The sequence below is a fragment of the Vespula vulgaris genome, chromosome 2 (genome assembly GCF_905475345.1).
Source record: "Vespula vulgaris chromosome 2, iyVesVulg1.1, whole genome shotgun sequence".
NCBI lineage: Eukaryota > Metazoa > Arthropoda > Insecta > Hymenoptera > Vespidae > Vespula > Vespula vulgaris.
This window is the reverse complement of record NC_066587.1, coordinates 9087344-9105975: the sequence shown is the minus strand read 5'-3', so window position 1 is coordinate 9105975 and position 18632 is coordinate 9087344. Positions and strand designations below refer to the sequence as shown.

The 18632-nt window shown below is 32.8% G+C and overlaps 1 protein-coding gene across 1 annotated transcript in view; it reads right to left on the bottom strand.

Moving 5' to 3' along the window:
• LOC127061739 (sodium-coupled monocarboxylate transporter 1) overlaps positions 1 to 9858 on the bottom strand; it is a 34668-nt gene extending 24810 nt beyond the window's left edge. The window contains exon 1 of the mRNA XM_050989044.1: positions 9710 to 9858. The gene's annotated coding sequence lies outside the window, so the exon portion shown is untranslated. The remainder of the gene's footprint in view (positions 1 to 9709) is intronic.
• Positions 9859 to 18632: the final 8774 nt, after the last annotated feature.

The following is an 18632-nucleotide window of genomic DNA, read 5'->3' as shown; positions in this document are numbered from 1 at the left end:
TGAGGTCAAGTTTCCATAATGCATGTAATTATTTCGTCGTAACTGATTGTTGTCGTAAATTATGAACAATACATAGTCATGTTTATTTATTTTTCATTCGAATAAAGTATATTAAGTGGTATGAAATTTTAATTGTGCGTATACGTGTACCTATACTATATTATGAAGTTATAACGTAAGAATATAAAATTCTCAATCAAAACTTTTATGCATTGTCAAACATCTACAAGATAGAAGAACGATCAATATATCATTAAAAAAAAAGAAGGATACGTCATTTCTAAAATTGAAGTTGCAATTTCAATGTTGAATGAAAAATTTCGATGTTGAATGAAAAAAGAAAAATAAAAAGACTTTCTCATTTCCTTGGAAGCTTCAAGAAGGAAGGTTTATTGAAAACGTCGTTGGCGCGTGAACGACCTATTCGACGATTTCTTTTTTTTCTTCTTTTTATTAGCAAGAAAAGGTCAACGCTTTAATTAGGACGATAAAAAATTTTTTTAAATCACGGGCAGTAAATAAATCTTTGAGATTAGGTCAATGAGAAAGAGAGATCGTGAGTTGCGTCTACGTCCTATCAATTATGCTTTCACCGACTGCAAATCGAATTTCGCGAGTGCATTTTTGGTTCACTATCCCATTAAAAGTAAATATAGAAACGGTTTGCATGTATAGATGAAAGGATAAAGCGAGAGAGAGAGAGAGAGAGAGAGAGAAAGAGAGAGAGAGAGAGACAGAATCAGAGAGAGAAAGAAAGAGAGAGAGAGGAGAGCAACGAAGGAAGAAAGCATGAATACAACAAGGAGAGAGATACGAGATAGATGGATAAAAGGATTCTGAGAAGAGATAGAGGGAAACCGAGGGCAATATTACGGGTTTGAACTGAAAGCAACTCTCTCGGACGAACCGAGCCGAGTTTGCGTCCTAATAGAGATTGATACGAATTAGTAGCCTGCCGACGAGTGAGTCAGTAGAATACTATCTTTTACTTGGTCTTATACGTAAATCTATAATATATATATTTATATATGTTGCCGTATATACATGCTTTATTTCATTACTCTCTTTGGCTATTTCATAATCTAGCGTTCGCCTTTATTTTCATACCAATCTTTTGGTTTTCATTACATTCTCGTTTCTCATTTTGATTTTCTCAAAAAAGATGCACGTATTTAACAAAATCAAAGTAATGTATATATATGATTATTATGAAGAATGAGTCATATAGTTTTGAATCCGTTACGCACTTATTTATATACTTTATTAATTTTAATAATATTTATATAATTCTTTATATTTTGATAATAATAAATCTTTTTCTGTAAATATCAGTCTTGAGGTTTTTGCATTTTATGCTATAAATGTTAGTCTACAAAAACTTACACGCGTTTGCATCACAAAATAGATTATATTTGATAAGTCGTAATAGTTTAAAAAACAAAATTCTTTTTGAAGAACTTCTTTGAAGAAGAATGCGATTTTATTATATAATTATCAATATAGTAATTGTAAAGCAAACCAAATATCTACGAACGTAAATATAATATATATACTACAAATAATATAATAAAAAAGATTCAATATATTTGCTGAAAAAATGTGAATATAATAATAAATATTAAATTTGTTATTGTAACATTAGGGATGTGCAATTTAATTAGAATATATACTAAAAGAAAATTAAATAATAATTAAATAATCCTTCCAAAATTCCTTTTATATTAAACTTTTTGTAAAATTTCTAATTTTTTGAATCATTTTGGAATTTGAAATTATTTCATTATAAGAAATATTATATATAATCTATAAAAATCAAATATCATACTTTTTGCTGAAATATTAGATATAAAAAATAAAAGTACTTTTTAAAGTATGTCTAATTTATTCGATAAAAAGTGAAAAATTTTAATAGCAGCCGATTTGTTGTTGAACTATTTGAAAATAAACGATATATAATCAATTTTGTTTAATTTCAAGTTTCTTTCACTTTAAATTTCACCATTTCAAGTTTCTTCTACTTTAAACATTTTTTAATAAATATTATTTCAGCATGTATTTTACATTCCAAGGAAATTAAATGATCCATCATCTCTAATTGTAATTGTAAAGTGCTGCCTAGCAAATGCAATTGTGTAGTAAAAAGGAAAAAAAAGAGAATTTCAAAAAGAGATTTATCATTGATAGTTGACTCTCTTCAGTTACAATTTGTAGATCTTTCTGGTTTGTATTCTAATCACTAAATTAAGATCAATTTCTACGTGCGATAAGTTTACGAGCCAAAAAACATTCATTTGTTAAACATTATAATTAAAAGAATTAAGCTATCTTAAGTTTACAAATTCGAATAGAAGCATTTCTAATATTCCTTCATGACATTTTTAATTTTGTTCCCTTAATAAATTCTTAATCTATATTATCGATGAAGAATAGATATTTTTATGTACGATTAAAGTTTCTAATTAAATGATACAACCCTTGTAACATATCAATAAGTATGATAGTTAGAACATAGCAGTAAAAAAAATATAAATAAAAATCAATTTGAAAAAAATAATAACTTGTACATGATGAAAAGGATTCATTCTCAAAATCTGAACAAACTAAAAAACGTATTCAATATATATTTCCTATGAAAAATATTCACATAAAATGCTGTCAGAATATTGTAATTATACATTCATTAAGTGTTATTCAAATTTGGAAGAAAATTAATTTTTTATTGTTCACTATGTTTATTACATTCAAATAAAAAAATTTTATTTATCTTTTATATATATATATATATATATATATATATATATATATATATAAAACACAAAACGAACTTTAATTACCATAATGCATAACTTATTTACACATATAGAAATTACCAAGCTCTATTTTAGAATATCTACATATTCCGAAATGTTCATCACGGTCTTTCAAACCGAGTTTCCGTCGAAGACAGACAAATGCTTGTTGTTATGTGTATTTCAAAATCGTTTCGGTGCTTAAAAACACTTCTGTTCCGAGTTCATTTATAATGCCTCTAGATCCGCTCCTTTATGTATACACACACACACACACACACACATGCGCGCGCACGTATATATATACACATATATATACATATATATATACATATATACATATATACATATATATATACACATATATACATATATATAATTATATATATAATTATATTAGTACAATTATATTATAGCATGACTGAAGTAACAAATTTTAATTAATAAAAATTTTATTTTGATTGATTAAAAAAAATACTATTTACAGTCATACCAAGATATTTTACATATATATCAATTTGCCCGCAGTGGAATAAATTGATACATTTTGATTTCACCAAATAAATATTTTCCAATTTATTTTACATGCATTTCAGAAAAGTTTCATTATTTCTAAAGAGGAAGGACCGAAATATATTTTAACATATTTTTTATTAAATGATTAATTCACATAAAAATTATAAAAATTAAAAACTAGTAAACGTATCAATTTGCCCTGGTCTTCTCTACACACAAATTTGCTATAATCGATTGTTACGGCTAATTGCTTAATCAGCTACTTTAGAAAAAAATACTAGTAAATACAATTATAGTACCATACTATAGTAATACTAGTAGTACTAATATAGTATATACTTGAAGGTAATATTTTTTTATTTGTTATAAAATATCGACTATAATATCCAAAGCTTAATTTATGTGTCATAATTTCTTATGCTTTCTACCGCATAATAATTCCTCTAGTTGGAAATTTCACGTACCAACACACAATTCACAACTTACATGTATCTAGCACATAGAACGTACGTTATGCACGATCACGAAAATATTAATAGTCACTATAAACAAGAATTTTGAAATTAAATTCATACTAATTTGTTTTCACTCTTATGTATAATATCTGCATTCTACGTAAAAATGAACACGAAAGAAGCAAGACGGTGAGAAACGAAAATTAGTATATTAATTGTTGAGAATGTTGATTTAAAGGATATTAACTAATATTTTAAACTTATGAGTTAATAATTCTTTTTTGAAATATTAAAAGTAGCATCATTTTCTGTACACAAATATTTAGAAATAATTTAATACTTTATCTTGAAAGAAAGAAATTTTAATATATAATGGAAGTTTTAATAATTTCCTCTTATATTTTATTAATAGATTCTCGATTTATTAATTGATTCTTTTCCATAAATGTTTTAATTAGTTAATAAAATCATACTGTAAGATAAGAGAAATTAATGTACAAGTATAAATAAAGCAATAATTGTGTGAGTGTGCTTCCTTCCCTCTGTTTTCTTCCTTTCTTTTAATAAAAGATATCAGACAGAAAATATTTTTGTGTGAATGACGGTACAAGGACAAGAGAGTGTGAATACAATGTTTAACAGATGAATGTGTGGATGAAATGATGTTTGGTATCATTTCAAAATCGAAAAAATTAGTCCTGAAGTATTAAATAATAAAGAGTCAAAAAAAAGAATCAATATGGGAAAGTATTGTAAAAGTTCATTTTGTTATTTACATTCAATAAGTTAGATTAAACTATAAATATAAAATTCTTATATTACAACCAATACTATCATATTCTAATAATATTCTTTGACTTATATTCTACGATCTAACTGTCACGAATATCTTCTCGTCATTGGTATATATAAATTTGTCGATATTGTTATATCGAAATAGCTCGCTGTTATATTTGAAAATATTGTAAAGTATGTTATGTGCTATATATGTAGTAGTATAGATTTATTGCATGGCGCACAAAAAGGGAATGCGTTTGAAACGTGATGTGAGTTCATTATCCCTAGAATAAAAAGAATGACGAAAGAGCAATGGAATCACGTAAAGGAGAAGAAAGAAATAAAGACGAGTGTCTAGGCAGATCTTATGTTCGTTTAAAATTTTCAATAATTAGTTAAGTAAAAAATCTCACAGAAAAAATATCAACGAGAAATTTACTACGGTCATAATAAAGTATGGAACTTGAAAAGTATCATTTATTACTTGCACCAACTTCTATAGATATTTTTTTCACGAATTCTTTAATAATTTTACGGAAGATCGAACGAGAATATATATGCTGTTTATCATTAATATTATCGTAATTAGATAAGATGGCTCTATTCTGAACTAATATGAATAAAAAAAATTACGCCAAAAGATAAAGAATTCGTCATTTAAAATTACAAAAAGGATTATATTCATGGTAGTATTCATGGTTTGTTTGTATATTCCATATTATATTCCAATTATATATTCCGATTATAAGAACTAGAAAGATATGAATTTTTTCATTTACTGCTTGTAAAGTTCTATAATGGCTTCAAAATACTCGTTCGTAATTAAAGATAAAAATTGAGGAGGATTGATTTATGAAGTAGGTTGAAAATGAGATAAGTCAATATCGAAATTGATTGAAATTAGAAAATAAATTAATATGATACGATTTCGCAATGATTAACTAAATAAGGCTAAAATAAAATCGTTATTACACTCATTATAAAAAACAAAAAATGTAAAATGATAGACTATATAATGTAGAAATATGCTTATCAACAGTTTCCTATAGAAGAAAGTTTTGTTCTAAAATATATAGCTTCTTGAATTATTTTTGCCTTTGATACGACTACAATTAATTTCTTGGAACTTTTTAGTTAAAATAAAATTAAATTATACAAAACGAAATATCACAAATTGTACAAAATACATTCCTTGAAATTACTCCTATAGGTAGTAAATTAAAGCAGCAATATGAAATGAATTAATTATCCATTAAATTATTATTAACAAGAAATAAATACTTTTGAAATGTACCGAAGTAGACAGCTAATTAACTCAGTAGTATTTTCATTGTATCATTGAACACATTAAAATAATAATTACATTGAAACTATCAGTCTATATAAAAAATGAAAGAATTTCTATAATTCGTTATTTTAAATTAAAATTTTTGGAATAATCAATTTATTATGATAAAATTAGATTTATGAGAATTATATATTCAGACATACGCACATACGTGATGATAGAATATAAGATATCTGCTCTACGTGAAACCGATCAATGTTTCTACGTGCGTGTCATATTACTATGTACCTCTCCTTCTGTCCTTGAACGAACACAAACGTTGAACTAATTTATGCTTACATTTTCGAAAATGAGTTTTTTGGAACTTTTCCATTAAAATATCGTCGAAAAATTATAACCGTTTTACGTATTATTCGATATCTATTGATTAAATATTTTTTCCGTTTTTAAGTTTTTAAGCAAATAGATTTACCTTTGTGTGCAAAATAATGTATAAAGTAATTTCAACTAGAATCAGAAAGTCAAATTTTGCCAATTTATAAATATTACAGAAACTGAAAATTATAGAAACTTCATTAGTAAGAGATACAATTATCCACTGTATGCGCGTATGAAATTTATTTATTTAAAGCTAATCTATACTATACATATAATGATATTTAAACATTTATATATAATATTAAAAATAAATGTGATCTAATTAATACTATCGAAAATTTTACTAGACCTAACTTCTGTGAGAAGCGCAGATGTTTTATTTAAAATTTCAAATAAATAAAAAGATTATTTTTAAAATAGTTACTTACATATTATATTTTTATTGCATAGCAATATAATCATACGATTAATACATTTTTTTTTAATTCAAGCGATCATCGTAAGATTGACCATAACCAATCATAATTTATTCTATTGTATAGAGCACATAAGTTTACTATAATTAAAATCATTTACTTTTTATTTATTCTTTATTTAACACGTATCTTTATTTAACAGATTGCAACAATAATATTTCATATAGATCGAGAATCTTTATTCCCTTCTCAAATTGTGTTACATTTTTATTGCATAATATTGTAACATAATTAGTAATTATTATTATGTAACGTATAGTAATAATTTGGTTATATATGAAGATACTATTCGCAGAATACGTACGTGTATAGAAACAAAGCAGCTGATATCGTGGCACATACGTTTGGAGATCATCTCAACCAAAAGTTTCAATAAAGACTCTTACGGAAAAAACAATCTTAATCGGTATTCACTAATAATGAATGAATCTAAAACGACACAATAAAACGTAATGAGATATAGTGGAACATTGCGAAATAATAAGTGCAATAACGTAAGTTAATATATTATTAGCGAATTGATCGATAGTTTATCGCTATTCAATTTCCAATCGATTAGCATAGTTTTTAAGTGTTTCTACTGAATTTCGAGATTTAAGCTTTCCTTCTACGGATCACATCTATCATGGCGTAGAAAATAAAATATCCTATATTCTGTATCCTAATTCTAAAAATATCTAAATCGATTGTTTATAAAAAATTTTTCAATTTCATTCGTAAATATTTATTTTTGAATCGACGAAGTACAATGGCACTATTTTAGATAGGCCGATAAATAGTAGTCATTTTGCCAACATTGTTTTCGTTTTGCAAGTCATTATGACATTCTCTTGATATGTCCTTTGCTCCCGGGCTTTCGACGGCGTCACATGGGAGTAATGCGCAGACAGTTTGTCATTTCTCTATCGCGATAAAATCGAGCAACGTTAGAGACGTAAACGTAGATAGATAGAGACCATTGAAGTTTTATAAATAAGTTGTCTACGATATCGCATGTAGAGAGATTCGTCAAATTTCGAAGTGTCATGGTAATGATTGATTGGATCTTGCCAACGAGACAAAGCGGAAGTTCTCTTAATTGGAAGCGAGATAGCCTTCGGATACGAACGAAGATTAGACGATGAAGCGGATACGTAACCATCCAGATGGTCGAATTGAGACCACTCGCTTCGAAGCAGCCATCTCGATTACCGCATTCGCGGTTTCGCATTCCGCCGCGATCGGAGCCGATTTCAAGAAATTGCATCCCATGGGGTAGTTGGATCACCTCTAGTTTAAGATATATATATATATATATATATATATATATATATATATATACATAGAGAGAGAGAGAGAGAGAGAGAGAGAGAGAAAGTATCGAGATCACTGCTGGCGAGTGTTATTTATGAGACGTCCATAAAGATCAATCATTCCAAACGGCAAATTTCTTAGTATTACATGAATCTTGTTAAATTTCAAAAGCTTCAAAGAGTTTTACGATAATCGTTTTTAGTCTAATTTTTCTGTAGCTAACGTAGTTTAGTCTAGAAAGAAATACCAATAAGATCGATCGCTTCATCCAAACATTTCCTTCGGTAGATGAGCAACGTCTCTCGAGTTTTCAAGAGAAGGTACGAGAAATATCGCTCGTGAGTGCTCTTTTTAACTTCGTGAAGTTTCACGTTTACCCGACTTCTATGTTTGGAGTAAAAAGTGAATACGAAGGGGCCGTCGAGCGGCACAATATAAACGGCACAGTCGTTAGATATAGTTATGGAAGATAAGAGAAAGGAATTTGGAGCGAGTCGAGTGCGCTTGTATTGTACAAAAAGTTTACTTCTCTTTCTTCCCCTTTTCTCTTTCTCTCTGTCTCTTTCTCTCTTTGTATTTCCCGCCATGCTTATTCTCTTTTCACGAATAGCTCTCTTTGTCCTCTCGAGAATTTACAAAAGTCGCTCTCCTATACGCACAATAAAGCAGTACGCGTAGGTGTAGGCGAAAAAAAACATGGCGATTGTTCAGCAAGATTGGTCCCGAAAACTATATTTCTCAATATTTGCATATGAGCAACGATTATACAGGGATTGCCGAACCTCAAAAAATGTTTCTTTCTGTTCGTGATATTTCTCACACTTTTTTAGCAAATATAAAATGTTTTGAAGTAGCAATAATTACCCGATGTATCGTGTATCGTTATTATACCAGTTAAGTCAATTAACAAAATACACATTGAGAAATAGAGACTAAAAGTTTGCCGAGTTTTAATGTAAATTACGAAGGTGAATAATTATAATGAAATAAGTGTCAGAAAGATGATAAACTGTGTCTTTGGTTTATTTTTCCTTTCATAAAAGGAAGGAAAATGTATTTTCCTTCGAAAATTCTTTCTCTTTAATGAGATAAGATAAGCTTATCTTACATAACATAGATCTGACATGAAAAAAATCATTGTGCATGGTTTTAGTTAATTGATGCAGTTAGTTTAGGTGTATAATGTAATTACAATGTTTCCTTCTTTCGCAGGTGTTTGAAATGTTTCTTTGACAGGTGTTTTTAATGCGATAATTTACATTCTTCGCAACCCAGACGCATTGTCATATGTACAAATCATTCTAAAAGACTTTAAACTTTGTCCCCATGATGTTACTCATCTGCTTTATCATTTTTATCCTATCAAGAACTGATCGTACATATATTTACATATATATGTATGAGTTGAAAATGTAGTTTATGAATTGTGCATAAAAATATTTATGCGCAATTCTATTATAAAGATACATCTCATGACGTCAATTCATCACGTTCTATCTCTCTCTCTCTTTCCCTCTCTCTCTCTCTCTCTTTCCCTCTCTCTCTCTCTCTCTCTCTCTCTCTCTCTCTCTCTCTCTGTGTATTTCATCGAGTTTCATTCTCTTCGCCATGAATCCTACGCATCGATCGAATTTGCAGATAATCAAATAATCTGTGCATACACGCATCATAGCTTCACGTGATACAAATATTAGGAAGATCTTGATAAGAATAATGGAAATATTTGACATGCCTTACCTCGTAACACTGACGTTATTGGAGAAAAGAAATATTGAAACAATTCTGCTCGAGTGAACGCCTTTAAACGCTAACGAAGCGAAAACAAATGGTGCTCTCGTAGTCGAATTGTTTATTAGTATTAATACATATGCGCCACGTACACTTTTAGTTTCGTCTCCTCTCTCACGTAAGTATATTCTCTTCGCTTTGCAAGTCAACAACTTAAAATAAACTTGATATTGAAGTCACTAAATTCGCTAATATTAACTTACTCGTACGACCGACGTCGATCGACTATTTATATGCACTTGCTTTACTCGACGAATGCATTATTATTACAACATCGATACTCCTCTGTTATACATACACACTTATAAAGAGTTATCTAAACGAATAGGCATATATGTATATATGTAGAACATTATTAATATCAAATATTAAGCGTCTCGCACACTCTAAACGTTTAATTCAAAATTTATTTCGACGAAATCACAGAGAGAACGGGCTGTCGTTGGCGACATCGTTAATGGGATTGCTAGCTAGTATTTCTGTAATTTAGCAAGACTTGAAGTGCGGTTAAATATTCATGAATAATTGAAACAGCTCTTTTCATCGGGTAGCCACGAACGTGTCCATGTCGTTCGAAATTTGTACCGTTGACCAGTGTCAATTTTACGTTTTATTTACCTGCGTGTGAACTTTTGTCTCTAGAATATAATTATGAGTCAGAACATAGAGCGAGTCACGTAACTTTACATACTTAACAAGTCACAAGTAATCAGAACAATTTCGCAGCGTCTTAACTTATTCCGAATGTACTGAATATACCTAACGTTACATATATGAAGTCACACATTTGATGCAAGTAAAAATATATATACCAACATACGTATACATAGAATATATAAAATGCGTGTAATACATGTTAGAAAATAGAATACCTCAATGTTTTTTACTCTGTGTAGAATATCATACATATTACCAGAAAAGAGAGTATCCTCTTCCTCATTTATGAATCTCTTTTCCCTCCTCTCTCTCTCTCTCTCTCTCTCTCTCTCTCTCTCTCTCTCGTCTCTCTTTCTTTCTAGCTTTACTCGTTCGTCCACTGCAACGCGCGCGTGCACGTCATCTGCGCAACACTCTCAGCACCCTTGAGAACGTGGCTTGGCTTGCGAGTGACGTCAGCAATCGACCACGTATAGCAGTCCAAACGAAACATAAATTCGAGAAGGCCTTTTCAAGTTGAAAGTTGAAAGAACTTTGCCATCTTTTCTTATTTCTTTCACGACGAGATCATGGTGTTTCAGCAGCGTTGAAAAATATTACGCGGTCGCATCTGGATTTTAGCATAACGCGAACATGGAACGGTGTATAATAATGCCAGTAGCAAAACCTACTCCTCCTACAGCCCTTTCCTCTCAACTCTTCGCGTCGGAACCGAACACGTTACCCTCGGTGGCACCGACAGCTCAGCGATGAAAACTGTTGTACGTTCTCTATGTATGTACGCGTGCACACGCCCTCTTTCTCATTCTACGGGGTGTACTGACTAAATTGTCGTACGTGTTCCGTAGCTTTGTTTCTCTTGCATAAGAATATCAAAAAATTTTGCTAAATTAAATTTTCTTTTTTTACTTTCCATCAAACGTAGCTTCTTTTTTTTTTTCTTCTTAATAGCACTTAACATACAAAAGAATGAAATTATTTTAAAATGTGAAAAATCAGTTAAAATTTTTAGTCGAAAGTATATCTTACGTACATATATTATCATACTATTATATGCATTTATAATATATTATTATTCATCAGTCGACGAGTAAAGTTCAAATGTTTGAGTCGCTTTACGGAACAAATACGTACGTGGAAGCTGTAGTTTGCTTTACGTAAGCGACACTCAGGATTAGTCTGCGTATGAACGTACGAACAGTCGTAAGCGGTAATGGAAGTTGGCTGATTGGATGCACGAATAAACGCTAATTATGCTCCTTGTAGCGTACTGAACTTCGGCGTTATTGGATAAACAAATTAAAGGAGGATTTTGTGATGAGACGTGAGAAGCCTTGTCCTCTTCGCCATCATTCTTAGTCTATTCTCGTCTATTTTCTAGTTTCCTTTCGCATAATTAATGAATCGTTTAGTACTTAGTTTCTTCGTGTCCTCGATTTTGAAGCAAGTAAAATGTTCTCGCTTGTACGTCTACAAGATCGTCGCAGATACCTCGAAACTTCGACAAAGCACGTACCGGTAAATACCGTTTGTTTTGTAGTTTAGTGTTAGCTACCGCGAGAAGGCGTCTCGAGGATCGAGAGTAAACGTAAACATCCGCTTGCTATATGAGCTTAAGAGAATCAAAATGTGTGAAAGAAGAGAAGCAATCTATCGTTTCTTCGATATAGGTATTTACGTTTCCAGGAAATAAAAAAGAAAAAGACAGAAAAAGGGAAAGAGAGAGAGAGAGAAACAATTTTTATCATCACAAATCATAAATAAGTCATAAATCACAAATCACTCAAACGAAGATAGATTTGACGAAGTTAAGAATAATTGAACGATCTATGTGAAATGGTTCGAACGAAGCTTTCGATGAATTAGGTGTATACTAGAAGCAAAATCTCAAATCAATTCTATTCGCACACGTTTCAGATCTAAAGGAGATATAACTTATTCGACGAGTGAATCTCGTATCTACAACGACTGATCTCTTGATCGGTCTCAAAGTTTATTTGGATAATCTACCGAGTCAATTCCCCATGAGAAGATACATTGCATAGAGGATAACGAAACAACTTACGAGACCACCCGGTACCGTTTCTAACAAGCGTATCGAGTAGGTTCTGCTACGGACATAATTTACACTCCTACGAATTCTCCCGACTCATGGGACGTTGTACACCTCTTTCATTCTCCCTCCCATCCTTCTCTTTTCCTTATTCCACAGTTTTTCTTTTCCTATTGATCTTTTAAGAGGCTTGTTGATAATATATGGATATACACGGGAGAAAGCAATTTCCCTATAACCAGCACGTTTTTCTTAGGTATTCTATTTGTCCGAAAAAAAAACGGAACGACAGAGATAGAGAAAAAAGAATCACTGTTTAAACGCGCCGACGGTGAGTGTACACGTGGCTGATTTACGAGACACGACGTGTACGTGCGAGAATTTCAATGGAAAAATAGGATACTTTATTACTTGTGCTCTCTCTCTCTCTCTCTCTCTCTCTCTCTCTCTCTCTCTCTCTTTCTCTTTCTCTTTCTCTTTCTCTTTCTCTTTTTCTGTTTTTCTGTCTTTCTCGTACTCGGTGTCACCCAAAGATTAACACGTAACACGTGCAAAAATCTATTTGCTCGACGCTTCCCATTCCGGATGGGATGGGAATACACGTTGTCGCTTTAATGTTAGTGGTTACAGACGGGAATTTTCGGTATAATAAACGTATAGCCGCATTGTGAATTACGAGTAGTATTTCTTTGAGTTTACCGATCGATCTCAATCTCAGTATTGTTACCTACCTTCGATTATAGAATTTCAATGAATCACGAATATAAATTCGGACGAAGGAAAAGAAGGACGCAAAAAGATTTATAGAGAAAATTGACAATATCTCGAACGCGTTCGAATCTTGCATGGAGAGTCCGATTCCTCTGTATTTTTCGCTTCCCTCTTTTCGAAACGATGCACTGATAAAAGGAATCGACCTTTAGTCCGCATTCGTACAGAAAATTGGCATCCATTGGATATATCCATTCGGTCGTATAATAGATATCCGCGTGGGACATCGATGACGTTTAATCGATATCGATAAACAGGTAATAATATTCTCGAATGACGTATATAAGTAAGTATATGTGTTTAAGACATATTTATATACATATGTCTACTCTTTTGTAAAGAAATACAATTCACATTAATCGTGTAGGATGTAATGTCATAGTTCCATTCATATTTTAAGATATTCATTATCTTCAGAAAGTAAACTCCGTCTACATGGATAATGATCTTCGTTGGACAATTCGATCTTCCTTTTATTATTTGTAATAGCGATATTTATCTCGATGAAATAAAACTTTGTGCGTTTTTACGGGCGAATTTATTAACAGACCGTCACTTTGTATCTATGTACTTATATCGAATGTTTCATAGAATTAGTCCTTCACCTATTGAAATTATCAATTTTAAGCAATCCGTGTTGTAGTTTAGCAATATGATTAGCCGGTAATAAGTACTGGCATTAAAGCGGTGAAAATCAAATTACTAGTAGTATAGGGGGTTCATACCCCCGTGAGAATAGTAATTTGTGAGCGAGAGAGAGAGAAAGAGAGAGATAGAGAGTACGGACACGCATAGCGATGTTGCCGACACACATCGTGTAGCCGACGTAGCACGATTTATGATGCCGATGGAACAAGGTTATGCAGGCCTTGCATGGTATCCATCATTAGTTAGATTCTATCCGTCTATGAAAGGACGTAGTATCGCATGAATTTAAGCAATTCACGTTGGATACGCATTGATACGCGCTAAGGGCTTGGCACGCGAGCGTCGAGATATCGTGGAGTACGTGTTCGAAGCGTTCCGATCGATCTTTTCGAAACTATCGTGAGATTAAAACCACGAAGCTCACTCTTCCGTACTTATGTATTTTCTATTACTTTCTGTCCTCTATCATACTTATACAGCTATATTTTATCATTTGGAATATTTTCATGATATGTAGCCTCGATAAACGACCATAAATTCTCATCGATTATTTACTCCTATATACATATGAGACATCGAGGAAAAGCTTTACGGCGGAAGGGATTTCATATACAAGATATTAAACTCATAGTGACCGTATCTCTTAGTCACAGTCGTTTTAAAACGTGTCTATAACCGTATAATACACACGTGATCGATGATCAAAGTTCGCATGGTGAAAATTTTCTCATACTTAATAACGCTGCGAAAAGGGAGAAAGAAAAGAGAATGAATTTGAATGAAAGAAAAGAGAATGGAGTAGAATGTTCCGTCATAATATAGAAACAAGTTTTCAAGAGTTTCTGCAGTATTTTTTTATTTTATTACCCGCAAATTTTGATTGGTGATCAATGCATATATATTTTATATGTACTTAAAGAGATATAGAAACGAAAGCATAATATTCTCACGCGTATGTAGTAACGAGTAGTAGGTATACGCAGAAATACGATATTTTCTGTAACGTTTGCATCGTTTTATTCTTGTTACGGAAATCTCGAAACACCTACGACAGTATTGTGCATTATTAACTTTAGGATCCTTTCTTTCTGTTTCTTTTTGTCTCCTTTTCGAAGCCTACCACACGGCTCCCTTAATCCTTCGACATTTTCCTTTTCCATTTTTCTTTACCTGTATCCTTTTATTGCAATACTATTGTCTCTATAATTATATTGCCTTGACGTATACACGATGGAACGTAATAAGGAAATCCTGGTGGATCTTCGAAATTAGATTTTCTCGAATTTCGGTTGACTGTCGCGTGGAAAATTCAATTTAAGTTCTACAGATTACACCGAAGTCTTATAATTAATAGTAGTCAAAGTAGCTTTTTAATTAATTTTCACTAACCGAAAACTTCGACGCTTCGGCGGATTTTCGATAAGTCGAATTATGAACGAATAAAAAAGTGCGGGATTATTCTTTACACCCCTAACGATATTAATCGGCTAATAATAGCTTCATTCCACAAGTTGTCATATTATATACATGTTACACCATAAACGAAACATCATAGCCAAGATTCACATTCACTTTAAATCTAACGAAAGATAATCTAAAGATCGGTACGCTTGAGTTTACATCGACTTTACTGATACATTTGAAGTCGTATAGAATGAAGAAGACGACAAATTTCAAGTTTATCTCCGGCTGAATTCATTTTAATATAATTTTCTTTAGTTAAAGCGAAAGAATATATAAATAAAACTCAATGAAAAAGTAAATATACATCTATCACGAAATATTATTATTACGAATACGATGCAGAAATGAAATAGCGCTCTTCCATATTAGCGATAGCCTCACTGCAACTGTCACGGAACTAAAGATTAAAGCAATATCTTCCGAGCGATATGTATGTAAATACTTACTGATCTATGACCTCAGCGCTTAACGCATAATTATGAATTGATTGATTGGAAGAACGATGAAAAGCAGAAAACATCAGAAATACTTCGAGATAACGAGTGGTAATAAAAAGTTATGTTGTCCTGATATTCGAGTCACGAACGATCTTCTAATAATTACAAAATCAAATATCATCGAACGATATTCAATCGTTGGATTTATACAGGGATCATCTACGTCCTTTGTCGTCATCATTATAATTATCGTTATTGTTATTGTTATTACTGCAATCGACCGAAAGCAATTAAATTAGAAACGTATCCATATATTAATGATTTTCATTAACGCTATATAACGAAGAAAGGGAGAGAGAAAGAGAGAGAGAGAAAGAGATAGAGAGTATTAGCGAGTTATCCCGATCGAGAATTAGCCAAATTTAATCTCGCAGCGTCCTAATCGCGTTTCCATTAATTTCAAAATTTCATGGCTTGCGTCAATAGATTTTACCAATTCTTTATTTCTTTTTTTCTACAGATATATATGCACGGAATGGAAGTCGCGCAACATCTTATCCGTCATTCAGTTGGACAGGCAATTCCTTCGGCGATGCCATACCGTATGTAAAGATTGTTCACGACCATCAGTCGAATTCACCATCGAAGGAAAATCTGACGAGGAACGAACGATAGATCGCTCAAGATCCCAAGTTATTTTTTTTCTCTACTTTTTCCATCGACATTTTCATCTTGAGTACGCCGCCTACGGAACCATCGAAAAGTCTGTCACTGAAAAATCGTCGAGTTCTTTCAACCATATCAAATATATATTTCCAAAAGTAACAATGTGCAAATCATGTTTCTCTTGTTTCGTATAAAACGAAACGATCGATTATTTTTTCGAAAAGTAATCGTCAACGATATCTACTGCATCGATATTTCATCGTCGATTCCATTTTCTCAAATACGATAATACGAGCATAAACTCTCGTCCGATTTTCCGATTCGCGAAGAAGCTGTAGACACACGGCTATGGGGATTGTCTCGTATTTACAGTTCCATCCACGAGTTCGTGCGCTCATCTCTCGAGAGTCTGCCTTCAAGCGTTTATTTGTCGCAACGTTTATTATTGTTTTCCGTCGTATTTATCTAAGCATAGGGAGGTCGAAGGTAAAGGAGCGAGCAGTATCGATGTTAGAGGAAGCATAGTTATAGTCAACCCGAATAGATTCTCTGGAATGTCAATTCTACGTCGTCTATCGTTTCCCTTTGCCGACGTTTATAACCTTCTCGTATGGTCGCATAAAATTTCAGGCGAACTCTGAAAATTTCTAAAAAATCGATTCCTTCTTTTAAAGGTATTAGAAAAGTGAAGAGCGCAGTTGTTGCATTACCTCGTTGTTAACGCATTTACGTGTCGATAAATTACGGATGACGAGTAACCATAAAATCGACGTTACGTTCTCAACATCGTCACGTTACGAACTATGGTACTGGATACTCTCCTTCTATAAGTCGTCTATCTTTTGAGAATTGAATCTTTCCAGAGCCATCTCTTTTCTTTTTCGTCTCTCACACTTTAGTTTCCATTCAATCTCTTTATCCTATCGAATTCATGTCGAATATAATAACGAACAATGCGATACTGTAAATAATGATAATTTCAAGAAAAAGAGAAGAAAAAAGGGAAAGAGAAAGAGAAAGAGAAGAAAGAAAGAAAAAAAATTCGTCGAGCAAAGATAACGAGGAGGGTATTGCGAAAGCGTAAGGTTCGACCTCGATTCGATTCGACGGCTAGCTCGAACGACGTGCGTACTCGCATGTATACTCACCCTCTCGCTTTACCCTTCGATCCTTTCTCTCGAGCATCCGTGACGTCACTGTGCTCCCACTATCGTCATTGCTACCTCTTCTCCGTCTCCTCTTCATAGACGGAGAAAGAATCGCGAATCTGGTAGCAGGGAGAGGTCGATACACCCCTCCACGTAGCTTTCCTCGACGAGGAGCACAACGAAGAGAATGAAGAGGAGGACGAAGACGAGGGAAGGGGAAATGAAACGGAGAGAGAGAGAGAGAGAGAGAGAGAAACAGAGAGTGAAAGGGGGAGAGTGAGGGAGAATGAGCGAGCAAGAGAGACGGAGCAAGAAATCCTGCGCGCGATCACTGCGCCCACGAACACACGCGAAGCTTGCGAGCCATACGCAACACGCACACGCAAGCGCCGTATGCTATGACGTCACAAGGGCGGGGTCCTCAGTGGTGGCTTTGGACCTCGACGGTGGTGTGAAGGGGTGTGCAACACGTGGAAAGGGGTCGCGTTGCTCGCTCGCAAACTATCTTTTCCTTTCACCTCATACGTTCCTACGTTCCTACGCACTCCACATTCATACGGAATGAAACGTATGCGTTATACACATATTTTCTTTCAACTATCATGTAGATTTATTTCTATAGGTGTATCGAATGACGTAATTCTACAGTATAATTTATACTTTAATCTATATGTGTCATATGTGAAATATAGAACGTATGTAATAGGCGAATATAATTCTATCTTTCTATTACTTTTTTCTTTCAGGACTTTCTTTCTTCGACAAGCGAGAAACTACCATTGTAGTTTTTTTCTACGTCTCCTCCGGAAAAGTAGGTCACGCGACGAGTCGACCCTTCGAGTTGGCCCTTCAGCTCCTTAAGCGTCCTGTATCGTTTCGGAGGACTTGTATCATCGTCTTAGAGTATGTAACCGAGTAGTACAACGTGTCTCTCGAACCCGTAGATCGATGGCTCGATGTTAAGCGCTATGTATCCGAATTGTGTTTAGTTCGATTTCGCTCGAATAGAGAAGAGCCTTCGTACGTGG